At 43.6% G+C, this 15,214-nt stretch overlaps 1 protein-coding gene and 1 long non-coding RNA gene across 2 annotated transcripts in view; one reads left to right on the top strand and one right to left on the bottom strand.

The window, feature by feature from the left end:
• LOC132385775 (uncharacterized) overlaps positions 1 to 15,214 on the bottom strand; it is a 488,678-nt gene that overhangs the window by 36,839 nt on the left and 436,625 nt on the right. The gene's annotated exons all lie outside the window — the stretch shown is intronic.
• LOC132385773 (zinc finger protein 135-like) overlaps positions 1,136 to 15,214 on the top strand; it is a 901,933-nt gene continuing 887,854 nt past the window's right edge. Inside the window, exons 1-2 of the mRNA XM_059957998.1 lie at positions 1,136 to 1,269; positions 6,204 to 6,695. The gene's annotated coding sequence lies outside the window, so the exon portion shown is untranslated. The remainder of the gene's footprint in view (positions 1,270 to 6,203; positions 6,696 to 15,214) is intronic.

Genomic DNA, 15,214 nt, shown 5'->3' with positions numbered 1-15,214 from the left:
TCGGGCCGAGACCCTTCATCAGGACAGCAGTAATCGTGCTGCCCGTTGGAGAGATCTGGTGATGAGGCATTCTGCCAGATGTTCTGGAATGTCTGCTCAGGGAACCACTCCACTGTGTCCATCCAGTCCTTCTCCTGCAGTAACTGCAGGACATTCCGTGCTGACCACTGTCTGGTGTTCTTGTGGTCAAAGCTGCTGGTCTGAAAGAACTGTCACCAATTTCATTAACACAAGGTTCACATGGAGAAACTTCCTGACTGAGTCAGACACAGTCTCACAGGGTATTTACAGGGTAGGGGCAGGAATGATGTTTTTCCTGGCTGGGCAGTGGAACCAGGGATCGCAGACTCAAAATCCGAGGCCACCTCAGCAGGACTGAGATGAGGAGAAATTTCCCCAACACAGTGCAGTGAATATTTGGAGTTTTCTCCACAAGTTTCCTAAAGTAAACGGACATATTTAGGAGCTCGGCGATGTTGGGAACGTTTCAGGAAAGTGGCGCTGAGGTCAAAGTTCAACATGTTCTGAGTGAGGGGCAGAACAGTGCAACGGGCCGAGTGGCAACGCCTGCTCCTGTTTCTTATTTTCTAAATCACGTTGTTATTTTATCGCTGTTCCTGTATTTGCATTCGCACAGTTTGTTACCTTCAGCACTCTGGCTGATCTTTCACTGCCTGCTTCTGTTATGTTTACTATTCTATACTTTTTCTAAGTACGTCCGCAGGAAAATGCTTCTCGGGGTTGTATGTGGTGACTTATCTGTACTCTGATAATAAAATTTGCTTTGAAATTTGAGTTTCGGGGATTTTCCTTTAATTCTGTGAACAAACTGTGACTGACATCTCCAGCTCCCAGTAGCAGCCCGCTCTCTCACACACAGCCAATCAGCGATCAACGCTGGGAGAGGGATGCTGCCATTGGCTGAGGGGTGTCAGTGGGCGGGACGCTGTTTGGACCGGGATCGAGTGGGCCGGAGACCGGGAGCTGCGCCTCGGGTTTCGGCTGCACCACCGGCGGGTCGTGAATCCTTTCGAAGGCAGAGCTGAAGCGACCGGCGGAGATTCCGTGAGATGTTTCAGCTACACGGAGGCGCCCGGCCTTTCCCCGCCGAGGATCGGGGCCTGTTGTCTGGAGTTGTCTCCCAGACCCGTCCCTTCCTGCTGGGAGACGGGAGCTGCCCCGCAGCGGCTGCCGGTGGATCTCCGGAGCTCTCACCGCTCCCCTGTGCAATCCGAACGGCTGAAAACCAAGGGAGAACAAGGCGCAAAGGTAAACTCGTGCTTTAGAAAATAACGAACAGGAGCATGTCTGGCCATTCGGCCCGTTGCGCCTATTCCATCCTTTCCTCAGAATAGTCCTTTTTAAATCTTTTTATTGATTTTAAACAAACATAAATGAAACACGAATGCAAATTTGATATTCAGAACTGTTGAAATAATACCAAAAATATCTTTCCAATAATTTTGCAAACAGGGGCAAGACCAGAACATGTGGGTCAATAAAGCGACTTCAGAATGACATCTGTCACTGGTTGGGTTAACATAAGAATAAAATAGAGCGAGTTTATCCTTGGACATGTGAGCTCTATGAACAACCTTAAATTGTATTAGGCATGTTTAGCACAAATAGAAGATGAATTGATTAATTGTAAAATGTTCTCCCACTGCCCTGTGGGTATAAGACTATGAAGTTCTTTTTCCCATTCCTTCTTAATTGTTTCTGATACTCCTGGCTGTATTTTCATGATCATATTATAAATAATAGCTACTAAACCCTTCTGGCAAGGATTCAGAGCCAGAATTTTTTTCTGTAATGTCCATTGGACATAATTTCAGAAAAGACTAACATTCAAGAAATTGCTAACTTGCAAGTATCTAAAAAAAAAAATGAGTTTTAGGCTGGATAGCTGTTCAAAGGACATAAAACTGTTATCTAAAAATAGATCACGAAAACATGTTATACGTTTTGTTTTCCAAAACACAAAGGCTTCGTCCATAAAAGAAGGCTGGACAAAATAGGGGTTGATAAGATAAACTTATTCAAGCTGAAGAATTTACAAAATTGAAACCATATTCTTAGTGTATGTTTAACTACAGGATTAGTTATTTGTTTATTTGGTTTAGATAAAGCAAAAGGAGGCAAAGATCCTAAAATAGAAAACAATGAGAAGTCTTGTACAGATTTACACTCCAAATTTACCCATTGTGGGCAAGGTACTACGACCAATTCTCGTGTCCAAAATATTAAATATTGAATATTAACTGTCCAATAGTAAAATCTCAGGTTTGGCAAAGCAAAACCACCTTCCTTCTTAGGCTTCTGTAAATATATTTTACTTAATCTAGGATTTTTATTCTGCCAGACATACGAGGGTATTTTGGAGTCAATAATATCAAAAAAATATTTAGGAATAAAAATTGTTAATGCTTGGAATAAATATAAAAATTTGGGTAATACTATTATCTTGATAGTATTAATTCAACCAACCAATGACGGAGATAATGAGGACCACCTGGTAACGAGTTGCTTGATTTGTTCAATTAAAGGTAAAAAATTAACTTTAAATAAACCCTTATGTTTCTTGGTAATTTTAATACCCAAATAAGTAAAATGATCTGTGACAACTTAAAACAGTAAGTGTTTATAAATTGGAACTTGCATATTTAATGGAAATAATTCACACTTATTAAAATTCAGTTTGTAGCCAGAAAAGCTACTAAACTGAGCAAGCAAGGATGAAACAGCAGGAATAGATCTCTCAGGGTCAGACATGTATAGTAGCAAATGATTAGCATATAATAATATCTTATAAGTCCCTTACCCACGGGTAATACCAAAAATATTAGGTGATTCACGAATGGCAATGGCTAAAGGTTCCAAAGCAATGTCAAATAATAGAGCACTTAAAGGGCAGCCTTGCCTTGTACCACGGGACAACTGAAAAAAAGGAGATCTTTGATTATTGGTAAGAAGTGAAGCCAAAGGTTTATAATACATTAATTTAATCCATGATATAAATTTCAAGCTGAAATTAAAATTCTGCAATGTATTAACTAAATATAGCCATTCAAATCTATCAAACGCTTTTTCAGCACCTAAAGAAATGACATTCTAGTATTTTAGATGAAGAAGTATAAATTATTTTAATTTATTTTCTAATGTTAAAAGATGTATAACAGATTTTAATAAATCCGGTCTGATCTTCAGAGATAATTTGAGGTAATACATTTTCTCATGTAGTGGCCAAAATTTTGGTAAAAATCTTAGAATCCGTATTCAGCAAGGATATTGGCCAATAGGATGCAAATTCAGTGGGGTCTTTATCTTTTTTAAGAATTGGATTAATGGAGGCATCATAAAAAGATTGTGGTTATTTACCTACAGTTAACGCATCTTTAAAAATTTTACAAAGCCAAGGAGCGAGTATAGAAGAAAAGGATTTAAAAATATTCAGCAGTATAACCGTCTGGACCAGGGGCTTTACCTGAATTCATTGAAAACGGGAGTGGGTTTCCCTTTCCAGACCCTGACGGCGGACTTGTGCCCTTCCTCAGGGTTATATATGGAACCTCTCGGGCAGGGACAGGGAGTGGGTTCCCCTTTCCCAGGCAGATGCCCGAAGGTGACCAGGAGCCACCAGAGGGGCTGATGTAATACAGGCCCTGGCACGGTGGGTCACTGAGGTAAGGGAACCCATTTGAATGACAGCCCGACTGCATGCGGATTTTGAGAATTTATCTCATAACTGCAGAGAAAAGGAGAATCCCTTGCGCACTTTATAGCTCGTTTTAAGGATACGTGAGAGTCCAATGCCGGCAAATCCCTGGACAGATCAGTGTGTCCAGCTGGCAGTGCAGACTTTTCTAAACTGTCTCAGGCCCAAGCCTGCCCACTCCATTAAGTAAACTAATCTCAATTCGCTGTGTCAGACCTGGCCCCGGGTGACATAAATTCTGATGAATAGGGAGCACAATTGACTCTTTAAAGGGACTGTGGAAAAGCGAGAGTGTGCACAGAGAACCGGTAGTGAGGAGATGGAGTTCGGGTCCCGACGAAGAACCCAGAACGGGTGGCAGGATCGTGCGGACGGTGCAGATGAAGAGGACACTTGGCTAAGGACAGAAAAGGAGTTTGTAGAAAGAGGGGACATTAGGCCTGAGACTGTCGCACTGGAATCACAGACAAGAATAATAAGGGGCAGGAAGTGTTTCTGGGTGACAGTGATACTCGACAGTGTACCACATTTACTATCCACAATTCCTTCGATCCCGGATAGGGCAGGCCAGAGGGGACAGATCACAGTGATACTCGACAGAGTACCACATTTACTGTCCACAATCCCTTTGGTCCCGGATAGTGCAGGCCAGAGGGGACGGATCACAGTGATACTCGACAGAGTACCACATTTACTCTCCACAATCCCTTTGGTCCCGGATAGTGCAGGCCAGAGGGGACGGATCACAGTGATACTCGACAGAGTACCACATTTACTCTCCACAATCCCTTTGGTCCCGAATAGGACAGGCCAGAGGGGACGGATCACAGTGATACTCGACAGAGTACCACATTTACTCTCCACAATCCCTTTGGTCCCGGATAGGGCAGGCCAGAGGGGACGGTGATACAGGCGGCTGTGATCAGGCTCACCATACAGGCAGGCTCTTTTCTCACTGCTGTAATCAGGTAGAAGGTACAAGAGCCTCAGGACTCGCCCCACCAGGGTCAGGAACAGTTACTACCCCTCAACCATCAGGCTGTGGAACAACACAGGATAACTGCACTCACTTGATGTCCATAGAGTTGCTCCCACAACAAATGATCGTACTGGGACTGTCTCAAAATGAGTGAAACAAGAGGTGGTTTAACTGAGACAGATTGTATTCCTGTCTCAGAATTAGAGAAATATAATCTCACAAGATATTTAAAGTGGATGTGCTGGAATGATGTTTCCCAGAAGGTGTGGAACCAGCACTCACAAACTCAGAATACGAGGAGAACTGAGCAGGACTGAGGTTAGGAGAAATGTCCTCACCCAGAGTGCAGTGAATCATTGCAATTATCTCCACAAGGTTTCGAAATTGAATAGACATATCCTGGGGCTCAGCGGTGATGGAAAGTTGCAGGAAAGTGGTGCTGAGGTCAAAAGTCAAGCATGTTCTGAGTTGAAGGACAGTGGTAGCGCAAGGGGCCGAATGGCCACGCCTTCTCGATTTCTTGTTTTCTGAAACACTCGGTAACCTTTGTGCCTCACTGTTTCTTGTCCTGTCAGATTGAACAGGGAGAGCTGAGAGCACCGGACATCTATCGGCAGCCGCTGCGGTTATTTCATGTTCTCATTGTTTATTTGCATTGGCGAAGTTTGTTGTCTTCTGCACTCTGGTTGATCTTTCAGTGATCCAGATATAGTTACCATTCTGTAGCTTTGCTCTGCATGTTTGCAGGAGTTGTTTGTGGCGACTTATATGTACTCTGTTAGTTTTTGGAATAGTCACTTGGGGAATCTGAGGTGGAGGAGTATTTGGGGCTTATTTTAAATTATACATAGATATTATCCAAATAATGTTTATTTGACAAGGGTTAATTCTGATATTGAGACTAACTGTTCTTTTTGTGGTTGATATCCAGAGGATTTATTTCATCTGTTTTGGGATTGTGAATATGTTAAAACATTTTGGTTTGATGTTTGTCAATTTATAGATTAATATATTAATGTGGATTTTACTTTTTGTTTTGAAAATGTCTTATTGGGTTTACTAGTAATACCAAATCTCACAGGGATCATTTCTCTATCATAAATCTTTTGTTAATTTACAGCAAATTTTGTATCCATAAATGCAAACACAGCAATAAGAAACCTTCATTTAGATTTTTACCTCAGACTTCAAACTATACGTTTATACTCTGAACACTTCCCGTAACCAGAAACCTGTAAAGACTGTACAAATCTGTCAATGTTTTGTGTTATCTCTGTAAACGTTCTTGTTTTGTGACTCCTCTAAGATACAGTCCCTTCTGTCCAACAGTATTTAGAGCGGATTTCCTTGTTTATTTGTATATTTAAAGTTAATAGTTATATATTCGTTGTTGCTTTTGTGTGATTTCCTGGCTTTGTTAGCATATGTTTAGTGTTTCTGTTTTTGTTTGTGTTCAATAAAAATTTAAAATATTGAAAAATAATAATAAAATTTACTTTGAACTTCGAGCCTCGGGGAACTTGCTATGAGTCTGAGAACAAACTGTGACTGACATCTCCAGCAACCGGCAGCAGCCCGCCCTCGGACACACTCACAGCCAATCAGAGACCACCGCTGGGAGACTCTGGCCTCCATTGGCTGAGGACTGTCAGTGGGCGGACCGAAGTTTGGAACCGGGAACGAGTGGACCCGGTGAGAGACCCGAGATTGGGAGCAGCTCCCCGGGTAAAGGCTGCAACAGCGGCCGGAGTTTTGAACCCTTCCGATGGTGGAGGTGAAGATTCGGGCGGAGATTCCGTGAGATGTTTCAGCCACACAGGGGGAGCCCGGTCTTTCCCCGCCGTGGATCGGGGTCTGTTGTCCGCAGTTTCCTCCCGGTCCTGTCTCCAGCTGCTGGGATACGGGAGCTGGCCCGCAGCGGCTGCCGATGGAGCTCCGGTGTGTGAGCGCTCCCCTGTGCAAAAGGACAGGCTGAAGGCCCAGGGAGAACCAGGCGCAAAGGTAAACTCGGACTTCAGAAAAAGGAAACAGGAGCAGGCCACTCGGCCCGTTGCGCCTATTCCAACTTTTCCTCAGAGTAGTCCTTTTTAAATCTTTTTATTTATTTTAAACAAACATAAATGAAACATGAATACAAAGTGATTGAGAGTACAGAATTAATAGGTTGAGGTATAAATACCTTATTAATGTTAAGCTCCCAAACTCATAGTGGTTATAAAAAATGGATAAAATAAGGAACCCTCCCCCCCCCAAAAAAATGAAAAAAATCCTAACCGACATGGGCCATTGCATTATATCAATTATACACAGTAGCGTCAATAACTCCGCACCTCCATCCAAATAATTAAGGACAATAAAAGTAAGGTTTAGGAAAAGTCAGGTTAGCTTATATGAAAATGTTGAATAAATGGTCTCCAAGTTTCTTCATATTTAACTGAAGGGTCAAAGACAACACTTGTAATTTTTTCTAAACTCGAACAAGAAATAGTTTGAGAAAACCACTGAAATATAGCTGGAGGACTATTTTCTTTCCAATCCAGTAGGATAGATCTTCTAGACATTAATGTAACAAATGCAATCATCTGCCGGGCTGAGGGGGGATAAACGACTATTAACCACCATTGGTGAACCGAAAATTGCAGGAATAGGATGCGGTTGTAATTTGATATTCAGAACTGTTGAAATAATACCGAAAATATCTTTCCAGTAATTTTGCAAATAGGGGCAAGACCAGAACATGTGGGTCAATGAAGTGACTTCAGAATGACATCTGTGACAGGCTGGATTAACATAAGAATAAAATCGAGCGAGTTTATCCTTGGACATGTGAGCCCTATGAACAACCTGAAATTGTATTAGGCATGTTTAGCACAAATAGAAGAAGAATTGACTAATTGTAAAATTTTCTCCCACTGCTCTGTGGGTATAAGACAGTAAAGTTCTTTTACCCATTCCTTAATTTTTTTCTGATACTCCTGGCTGTATTTTCATGATCATATTATAAATGATGGCTACTAAACCCTTCTGGCAAGGATTCAGAGCCTGAATTTTTTCTGTAATGTCCATTGGACATAATTTCAGAAAAGACTAACATTCAAGAAATTGCTAACTTGCAAGTATCTAAAAAAATGAGTTTCAGTCTGGATAGCTGTTCAAAGGACATAAAACTGTTATATAAAAATAGATCACAAAAACATGTTGTACCTTTTGTACCTGGAAAAAGAAGTTGGATATAATAGGGCTTGATTATTCAAGCCAAAGAATTTACGAAATTGAAACCATATTCTTAATGTGTGTTTAACTGTAGGATTAGTTATTTGTTTATTCGGTTTAGATAAAGCAAAAGGAAGCGCAGATCCTAAAATAGAAAACAATGAGAAGTCTTGTACAGATTTACACTCCAAATTTACCCATTGTGGGCAAGGTACTATGACCGATTCTTGTGTCCAAAATATTAAATATTGAATATTAACTGGCCAACAGTAAAATCTCAGGTTTGGCAAAGCAAAACCACCTTCCTTCTTAGGCTTCTGTAAATATTTTTTACTTAATCTAGGATTTTTTATTCTGCCACACATACGAGGATATTTTGGAGTCAATAATATCAAATAAAGAGTTAGGAATAAAAATTGGTAATGTTTGGAATAAATATAAAAATTTGGGTAATACTATCAACTTGATAGTATTAATTCAACCAACCAATGACAGAGATAATGGGGACTACCTGTAAAAAGTTGCTTGATTTGTTCAATTAAAGGTAAAAAATTAACTTTAAATAAACCCATATGTTTCTTGGTAATTTTAATACCCAAATAAGTAAAATGATCTGTGACAATTTTAAATGGTAAGTTTTTATAAATTGGAACTTTCATATTTAATGGAAATAATTCACTCTAATTAAAATTCAGTTTGTTGCCAGAAAAGCTACTAAGCTGAGCAAGCAAGGATGAAATAGCAGGAATAGATCTCTCAGGGTCAGATATGTATAGTAACAAATCATCAGCATATAATGATAACTTATAAGTCCCTCACCCACGGGTAATACCAAAAATATTAGGTGATTCACGAATGGCAACGGCTAAAGGTTCCAAAGCAATGTCAAATAATAGAGGTCTTAAAGGGCAGCCTTGCCTCATACCACAGGACAACTGAAAAAAAGATCTTTGATTATTGGTAAGAACCGAAGCCAAAGGTTTATAATACATTAATTTAATCCCTGATATAAATTTCAAGCTAAAATTAAAATTCTGCCACGTATAAAATTAATATAGCCATTCAACTCTATCGAACGCTTTCTCAGCATCTAAGGAAATGACTCTGCTATTTTAGATGAAGAAGTATAAATTATATTAATACATTTTCTAATGTTAAAAGATGAATAACAGTTTTTAATAAATCCGGTCTGATCTTCAGAGATAATTTGAGGTAATACTTTTTCTAATCTAGTGGCAAGAATTTTGGTAAAAATCTTAGAATCCATATTCAGCAAGGATATTGGCCGATAGGATGCACATTCAGTGGGGACTATATCTTTTTTAAGAATTGGAGAAATGGAGGCATCATAAAAAGATTGTGTTTTTTTACCTATGGTTAACGCATCTTTAAAAAGTTTACAAAGCCAAGGAGCGAGTATAGAAGAAAAGAATTTTAAAAATTCAGCAGTATAAACATCCGGACCCGGGGCTTTACCTGAATTCATTGAAAAAGGGAGTGGTTCCCCTTTCCAGACCCTGGCCGGGGACTTGTGCCACTCCTCAGGGTTATATATGGAACCTCTCAGACAGGGACAGGGAGTGGGTTCCCCTTTCCAGACCCTGCCCGGGGACGTGTGCCACTCCTCAGGGTTATATATGGAACCTCTCGGGCAGGGACAGGGAGTGGGTTCCCCTTTCCCAGGCAGATGCCCGAAGGTGACCGGGAGCCACCAGAGGGGCTGATGTAATACAAGCCATGGCACGGTGGGTCGCTGAGGTAAGGGAACCCATTTGAATGACAGCCCGACTGCATGCGGATTTTGAGAATTTACCCGGTAACTACAGAAAAAAGGAGAATCCCTTGCGTACTTTATAGCTCGTTTTAAGGATACGTGAGAGTCCAATGCCGGCAAACCCCTGGACAGATCAGTGTGTCCAGCTGGCGGTGCAGACTTTTCTAAACTGTCTCAGACCCAAGCCTGCCCACTCCTTTAAGTTAACTAATCTCAATTCGCTGTGTCAGACCTGGCCCCGGGTGACATAAATTCTGATGAATATGGAGCACAATTGACTCTTTAAAGGGACTGTGGAAAAGGGAGAGTGCGTACAGAGAAACGGTAGTGAGGAGATGGAGTTCGGGTCCCGATGAAGAACCCAGAACGGGTGGCAGGACCGTGCGGACCGTGCAGATGAAGAGGACACTTGGCAAAGGACAGAAACGGGGTTTGTAGACAGAGGGGACATTGGGCCAGAGATTGTCGCACTGCAATCACAGACAAGAATAATAAGAGGCAGGATGAGGGCCTGGATGACAGTGATACTCGACAGAGTACCACATTTACTCTCCACAATTCCTTTGGTCCCGGATAGGACAGGCCAGAGGGGACGGTGATACAGGCGTCTATGATCTGGCTCACCACACAGGCAGGCTCTTTTCTAACTGCTGTAATCAGGTAGAAGGTACAAGAGCCTCAGAACTCTCCCCACCAGGTTCAGATACAGTTACCCCTCCTCAGCCATCTGGCTGCGGAACAACACAGGATAACTGCACTCACTTGCTGTCCATCGAGATGCTCCCCGAACGAATCATCGTACTGGGACTGTCTCAAAATGAGTGAAATATGAGGTGATTTGACTGAGACAGATCACATTCCTGTCTCAGAATTAGAGAAATACAATCTCACAGGATATTTACAGCGGAAGGGCTGGAATGATGTTTCCCACAAGGTGTGGAACCAGCGGTCGCAGTCTCAAAATCCGAGGACAACTCAGCAGGACTGAGATGAGGAGAAATTTCCTCACCCAGAGTGCAGTGAATCATTGCAATTATCTCCACAAGGTTTCTAAATTGAATAGACAAATCCTGAGGCTCAACGGTGATGGGAAGTTGCAGGAATCTGGTGCTGAGGTCAAAGGACAAGCATATTCTGACCGAAGTTTGGAATCGGGAACGAGTCGACCCGGTGAGAGACCCGAGATTGGGAGCAGCTCCCCGGGTAAAGGCTGCAACAGCGGCCGGTGTTTTGAACCCTTCCGATGGCGGAGGTGACGATTCGGGCGGAGATTCCGTGATAAGTTTCAGCCACACAGGGGGTGCCCGGTCTTTCCCCGCCATGGATCGGGGCCTGTTGTCCGGAGTTTCCTCCCAGTCCTGTCTCCTGCTGCTGGGATACGGGAGCTGGCCCGCAGCGGCTGCCGATGGAACTCCGGTGCTGTGAGCGCTCCCCTGTGCAAAAGGACAGGCTGAAGGCCCTGGGAGAACCAGGCGCAAAGGGAAACTCGGACTTTAGAAAAAGGAAACTGGAACAGGCCATTCGGCCCGTTGTGTCTGTCCTGCCTTTCACGCAGAACATGCCGCGGAGCAAGCAGGGTGTCACAAAGAGAGGAATATGGGAGTGTTGTATGTCTGAGCCCAGCTGTGTGTGTTTGTGTTTATTGCATCTGTGGTGAAATTTGTTCCTTTGTGTCTGCAGTACATTGCAATATTTACTAATAAAAACCACAGATTACAATTAGAATGTGTAAAATTATATTTAGAATGTAGTGCAAAACGAGAGGGAAAATACTGAGGGGGTGTTGATGGGTTCATTGTCCATTCGGAAATCTGATGGTGGGGAAGAAGCTGTTCCTAAACCAGTAAGAGTATCTTCAGGGTCCTGTACATCCTCCTTGATGGTCGCAATGAGAAGAGGTCATGTCCTGGGTGATGGGGGTCCTTAATGATGGATGTCACCTTTTTGTGGCCTCATCTTTTGAATGTGTCCTGGATGCTGTGGAGTCCAGTGCCCATGAAGGAGCTGGCTGAGTTTACAACTTTCTGCAGCATTTTCTGATCCTGTGCAATGGCCTCTCCACACCAGGCAGTGATGCAACCAGTTAGAATGCTCTCCACAGTACATTTGTAGAAATTAGCAAATGTCTTTAGGGACAGACCGATCCCCCTCAATTTCCGAATTAAGTATAGCCGATGTTGTGCCTTCATTGTAACTGCATTCAATATGCTGGGCCCAGGATAGACACACAGACGTGGTGTTGAGAGAGTAGAGCAGTGGGCTGAGCACGCATCATTGAGGTGTAGCAGTGTTGATTGTCAGCAAGGAGGAGATGTTGTTTCTGATCCACACAGACTGTGGTCTCCTGGTGAGGATCCAGTTGCAGAAGGAGGTACAGAGGCCCAGGTTTTGGAGCTTGTTGATTACAATTGAGGGTCTGATTGTGTTGAACGCTGAGCTGTAATCAGCAGCCTGACTTGTGTATTGCTATTGTCCAGGTGATCTAAGGCTGAGTGGAGAGTCAGTGAGATTGCATCTACTGTAGATATATTGTGGCGATCGGCAAATTGCAGTGGGTTTGGGTCCATGCACAGACAGGAGTTGATTCTAGACATGACCAACCCCTCAAAGCACTTCATCAATGCTGTGTGTGTGTGTGTGTGTGTGTGTGTGTGTGTGTGTGTGTGTGTGTGTGTGTGTGTGTGTGTGTGTGTGTGTGTGTGTGTGTGTGATACTGCAGCTTTGTAAACTTCAAAGGAAGGAGAGGCACTGCCGTGCTTTCTTCGTATTTGCACTTGCAGTGCTTATAAAAAGTATGCGGCCATCTTGGAAATCATCATCTTTTATTGTTTTACAACATTAAGACAGAGTGGATTTAGATTTGTTTTATTCACACGAATCAGCAGAAATAAAAAACTCTGTTGTGTCAATGTGAAAATAGATCACCAAAAAGTGAAAAAAGTAATTACAAGTATAAAATAGAAAATATTTGAGTGCATCAGTATTCACCCCCTACATGTCAGTATTCTAAACCTTGCAATCCCATTTCACCAGTTAGAAGATTTGATTTCATTTTTACATACAGAACCTCCCCACCCCTCTGCCTACCTGCCTGTCCATTCAGTACAATCTGTATCCTTGGTCATGAAGCTCCCAGCTATAATCTTCCTTCAGCCACCATTTAGTGATGCCCAAATGCCAATCTGTAACTGTGACACAAGTTCATCTCCCTTACTCCATGTATTGCACACATTCAAATATAAAACCTTCAGTTCCGTATTCATCCCCTTTTTCATTTTCTCACCCTTTTGCATTGCAACTCATCCCGCCCACCGACGTTTTGCCCTATCGTCAGCCTCTCCATGGTGGCAGTCTCAGTACACACTGCTGCTGTTTGAAGACTAACAACATTCTCCTCAGCCCATCACTCCAGTTCAGATCTGCTGCCAAATTAATTTAAAACCTCTCGGACAGCTCTGGCAATCCTACCCGCATGGATATCAGCAGACACTGACCCTCCCCCCACCGAGTTCAGGTGTAAACAGTCCCTGTTGTACAGGTCCTATGTTCACTAATGATCCCGGAATCAGAAGCCCTGCCCCTCCGCACCAGTTTCACAGCCACACTGTCATCTGTCAGATCATCCTGTTCTTACCCTCACTGGCACGTGGCTCAGGCAGAATCGAGGCATCACTACTCCTGAGGACTCTTTTCAGTGTTCTACGTCACTCCCTAATACGTTTGTATATCTATTGAGGACCACACCTTTCCTACCTATGCGATTGGCCCAATATGCACCAATACTTCTAGTGGCCATAGTTGCCGGCTCCTTCTGTTCCCCTCCCCTGTGTGATCAATTGGAGACCCCTCAGAGGTCATTGAAGTAGCTGCAGACGTCCAACAGCGGCCTCGATAACCACCTGCCGAGGCTCTCTCTGCATCGGCTGTTGTTTCCACACCCGGAGGGGCCGGGACGGAACTGCTCCATGAATTAACACCTGTTAGCCGGGGACAGACACTACAGATAACAAAATCAAAGGGAATAAGATCTGAGCCAGCAGATCGATATTTCGGGGAAATTTCAGACAGTTTACCGGAATAATGGTGGGAGGAATCTCAATTCCTAAGCCCTGGACCCCGATGACTTATGGAGTATAATTAGTGATGCTTCTGACCCGCCAGAAAAACCAATGGTGTTCCATAAATGGCTCACACAGGCTTGCCAAACTCTCCCGACACTACCCGGGGTCTTGTGCCCCTCCTCAGGGTTATATATGGAACCTCTCGGGCAGGGACAGGGAGTGGGTTTCTCTTTCCAGACCCTGCCCGTGATCTCGCCCCACCAGGGTCAGGAACAGTTATTACCCCTCAACCATCAGGCTGGGAACAACACAGGATAACTGCACTCACCTGCTGTCCATAGAGATGCTCCCACAACAAATCATCGTACTGGGACTGTCTCAAAATAAGTGAAATGAAAGGTGGTTTGACAGAGACAGATCGCATTCCTGTCTCAGAATTAGAGAAATGCAATCTCACAGGATATTTACAGCTGAAGGGCTGGAATGATGTTTCCCATAAGGTGTGAAACCAGCGCTCACAGACTCAAAATCCGAGGACAACTCAGCAGGACTGAGATGAGGTGAAATTTCCTCACCCAGAGTGCAGTGGATCATTGCAATTATCTCCACAAGGTTTCGAAATTGAATAGACATATCCTGGGGCTCAGCGGTGATGGAATTTGCAGGAATGTTTGATGCTGAGGTCAAAGGACAAGCATGTTCTGAGTGAAGCGCAAAAGAAGCGCAAGGGGCCAAATGGCCGCAACTCTATTTCTTAATTTCTGAAAGACGAGTTTACCTTTGCGCCTTACTGTTTCTTGTCCTGTCAGATTGAACAGGGAGCGCTGAGTCTATCTGCTGCCGCTGCGGTTATTTCCTGTTCTCGTTGTTTATCTGCATTGGCGAAGTTTGTTGACTGATGCACTCTGGCTGATCTTTCAGTGATCCAGAAATGTAGGAGTTGTATGTGGCGACTTATATGTACTCTGATAATAAAATTTACTTTGAACTTTGAGCCTTGGGGAACTTGCTTTGTTTCTGAGAACAAACTGTGACTGACAGCTCCAGCTCCCGGTAGCAGCCCGTCCTCAGACACTCACAGCCAATCAGAGAACACGACTGGGAGAATCTTGCCTCCATTGGCTGAGATGTGTCAGTGGGCGGGGCGCTGAGCGGACCGAAGTTTGGAATCGAGAACGAATTTACACAGTGAGAGACCCGAGACTGGCAGCAGGTCGCCGTGTTTCAGCCACACAGAGGGTGCCCGGTCTTTCCCCGCCGTGGGTCGGGGCCTGTTTCGGGAGTTTCCTCCCAGAACTGTCTCCTGCTGCTGGGATAGGGGAGCTGGCCCGCAGCGGCTGCGGACGGAATTCCAGTGTTGTGAGCGCTCCCCTGTGCAAAAGGTTAGGCTGAAGGCCCAGGGAGAACCAGGCACAAAGGTAACCTCGTACTTTAGAAACAAATAAAAAGACGTCCCTTGCGTCCGTTCTGCC

The sequence above is a fragment of the Hypanus sabinus genome (assembly GCF_030144855.1).
Source record: "Hypanus sabinus isolate sHypSab1 chromosome X2 unlocalized genomic scaffold, sHypSab1.hap1 SUPER_X2_unloc_2, whole genome shotgun sequence".
Classification (NCBI taxonomy): domain Eukaryota; kingdom Metazoa; phylum Chordata; class Chondrichthyes; order Myliobatiformes; family Dasyatidae; genus Hypanus; species Hypanus sabinus.
Note: the sequence above shows the minus strand (reverse complement) of the source record. Positions and strands in the feature narration are given on the sequence as shown.